The sequence below is a fragment of the Etheostoma cragini genome, chromosome 21 (assembly GCF_013103735.1).
Source record: "Etheostoma cragini isolate CJK2018 chromosome 21, CSU_Ecrag_1.0, whole genome shotgun sequence".
Lineage (NCBI taxonomy): Eukaryota > Metazoa > Chordata > Actinopteri > Perciformes > Percidae > Etheostoma > Etheostoma cragini.
The window spans coordinates 11708265-11711634 of NC_048427.1; the positions used below are offsets into that span (position 1 = coordinate 11708265).

Here is a 3370-nt window from a genome sequence, read left to right on the forward strand (position 1 = left end):
TTTTCCTTTTAATTAATGAAAACAAGTTCTACTGAATAAATCCTGTGTAGGGTTTCTTTTAAAAAAATAAATAGATGTATAATCTGTCCAACATGGAGATGTGTCAAATAAACTTTGAGAGGGATTCAAGACAGCATTTTTATGGATCCTCCAAAATGCCAAAACAGACAGCAATACTCAGTATGAATAATATATATTTCCCAATATGAATTAATTATCTGCTGTATTTTATTATTGTTACAGTTTCTATATCATAATTTTTAATGTTTTTAGTGTTGCACCAGTTCTGTTGTACATAACTGCTGGATATATGTGTTGGAGTATGGTTTGCTATTGAGTGTTGGGGCATCTGCTGTACTATAACTATGGTTTGATTGATAGTGGAGAACAATGTGATGTTTAACGTGCTTATGTATGAGAGTTTTAAAATGGAGTGTCTGTGTGTGAAGGGGGAAAGGGGGGGGGATTGCACTTATCACATGACTACTTGAGGAAGCTTTTTTTTATATTTGTCTCAAATCGGTGTAGTGACTTTAATTCAATTATTGCAGTGCAACCAAACATCCTGACTTCTGTCAACAACCGGGACTTGTTAGTGATACTGGATTTTTTTTAAACTTGGAGTTGTGTTTGCTCAGTTTTTACTTTGGTGTGAGAGTATCGTCTCGGAAATACCGGAATTATTTAGGACTTTGCATGCCTGTACAGTATCAAATTGAATTGCAGAATGGTCATGTTGCCTCATCTTCCTACTTTATGCTTAAGTGTGGAACTCTTAACACTAATAAGCTTTGCTTTGCAAGTCCTACTGTTTAGGTGTTGAGAGTTTAATGTTTTACTGTAAGCGGCAGTCTTGAAGCACTTGGCCCAATCCCTGACCTCTCACTGAAATCTAGTCGTGCCTCAACTGAGTGAAGAATATAAACATCCATGAAACCTGTGCAGCTATGGATACACACTGTATAGTATTCAAACCATGCCTTGTACATATATATGCCACACGGAAGACGTCTGTGTTTTGTTTTAAACTTATACTTGCTCACTAGCTCTATATGAAATATATATGAATATTTTTTATTTTAATTTGAATGTATGATGTCAAATAAATGAAGTGTTTGGAAATGTTGGAGTAGTGTTTTGTTTTTGGCATGTGTTGGTCATCTGTGTTGTCCTAAAACAATGGAAGTCCACATTATGAAGGACCAATTAAGCGTTAGGGTATGTGGTTCATTCTTTTCTTTCTATTGCAGGCTCCTTAACAACAAAAGTAAGAGACTGGTGATGTAACACTTTTCGCCTCAGCCCCTATAACTTCCTGATAATTTGTTTTAGTGCTCGTAAAGTTTGTACCCTTAAGGTTTCCAACACCTCCCCCTTTTTATCATAGAATAATTTATGTCAAATACAATTTGTGTTCCAATTAAAAAAGGATCATACTACACCAAAACGTCACCAAATGCTTAAAAAAAGAACGCTTACCTAGTGGATTTTAAATCACTTAAAGAATTAACGATCAACATTTCTAAAGCTTCAAAAGAACTATCTCTCTCTCTCTCTCTCTCTCTCTCTATATATATATATATATATATATATATATATATATATATGCATATGCATGTGTGTCATTAGGGCCTTGAAACTTTTTTGATTGAATTTTCATGGCAGTCTACCAACTAGTCTCCATTTATCAATGAGAAAATACTTCAAAGAATACACAGTTCAGAACACATGGAAACCAACTGAATGCATCACAGAACTGAAGTCCCCTAACAAACTGGAAAAGTTATCATTATGAATACAAAGCTTATTACCAGCTTGTAAATTAAAGCTTTTGCGCGTTGATTTTAAAATAAAGTTCACTACATTTAAGCCATTGTCAAATGAGTTTCTTCGAAGCTAGAGTGAAGGAAACCTGTTCATAGGAGCAGGCCTCATCGTCAAACTGCCACAGGTAGTGAAGGGGAAAAAAACAAGAAATTTGGATCATTTCAACTGTTAAATAGTGCTGCTTTAAGTTGGTTTGTAGCATATGTGAATACTTGTCAATGTCTACCGCTTAGATTACCTGTGTGTGAGTGTTGTGGATAGACCAGGTCTTTAACCAGGCATTATCACAGGTAGAAGTAAGTGGGTTGTCTGTAATGTCTAAAAGACGTAATCTGGAAACAGATATACAGTACATCAAGGTCGATGGCTTTTTAAAACTTAAATTCTCAAAATATCTACGTGTATGCCAGTACAGTAAAGTGGACACAGAAGCAGTACCTAAATTCCAATTTGTTGCTCATTCATATGCATTGTTTAACCTTTTACTGTACGTAGGTTAGAAGGCAGAGCATCAGGGTCTGCCCTGTAAATAGTCAGCCTCTTCAGCACACACACTCAGATTGGTTGTTTCATAACCACTCCAGCTATGTACAGGTATTTCAAATTGACCAGAAGAATGAAGGCGTTGGGATAGCAGGCTTTTCAGCCCGGGGTTGGAGGCAAACCATCAGCCTGCAGCTCCAGCTTTGAGTTGTTGGACAGCCTGGTGTGCTCTAGGGCAAGGAAACAGCTCACATTTGACTTCTGGATGTTGTTTGAGTGGAAGATCCACCAGAGTCTCCACAGCTGAAAACCTGAAGCATGTTCAGTGAGAGATCGACTGCTTGAATCGCTGGGGGGGGGAGTTAAAGATGCCCAGAGAGATTGTTGCAAGTGCGTTGTGGATCAGAAGCTAAGTTTGTAGCCGGGTGAGCCCATCAAAGGCATTGTAGTGGATGTGAGAGATGTTGGTGAGGTTAAGTCATACCAGGCCACTCAGGCCTCTGAATTCTCCTGGTTATAGAGAGACCAGCTTGTTCTGGCTCAGGTCCTGGCGTTTGAGCCCAAGCATCTGAGTGAATGATCCAGGTGGGATGACTCTGATCTTGTTCTTGGACAGGTTGATTATTGTTATGTTTTCTGGGATCACGCTAAAGACATCAGAGAGGTTAGCGATGTTCTGGTTGAAGCACCACATGACGTCTGTCTTGAAGAAGTTCTGAGAGCAGTCTTTAAAGCCAAAAACCCAGCAGGCAGAGGTGTTAAGCAGAAGAAGGGACAGGGCAGTTCGCTCCATCTTTACTTGTCAGTTCCTTTTGCAAAGAGGTGAGACAAAAGAAATCTAAAATTATGTTAAGACAGAGCAGCAAACAGGGAAGGTAAAAGATAGCTGTAAATGCTTATGAACCTTTTGTGTGTTTGTGTGTAAGTTGCACTTACATTATGTCATATCCTTCATTTCCTCCACTAACTAGTCTCTGACTGTGTCAGTCTGGCTTTTAGTGCTGAACAGCCAGCATACATTGGGTTTCTAGAGCTTTTAGCTTAAACAGCTGTCTCTGGC

The 3370-nt window shown here is 38.5% G+C and overlaps 1 pseudogene; it reads right to left on the reverse strand.

The window, feature by feature from the left end:
• Nucleotides 1-2338: 2338 nt before the first annotated feature.
• LOC117937129 lies at nt 2339-3115 on the reverse strand (annotated as a pseudogene).
• Between the last annotated feature and the right edge of the window lie 255 nt (nt 3116-3370).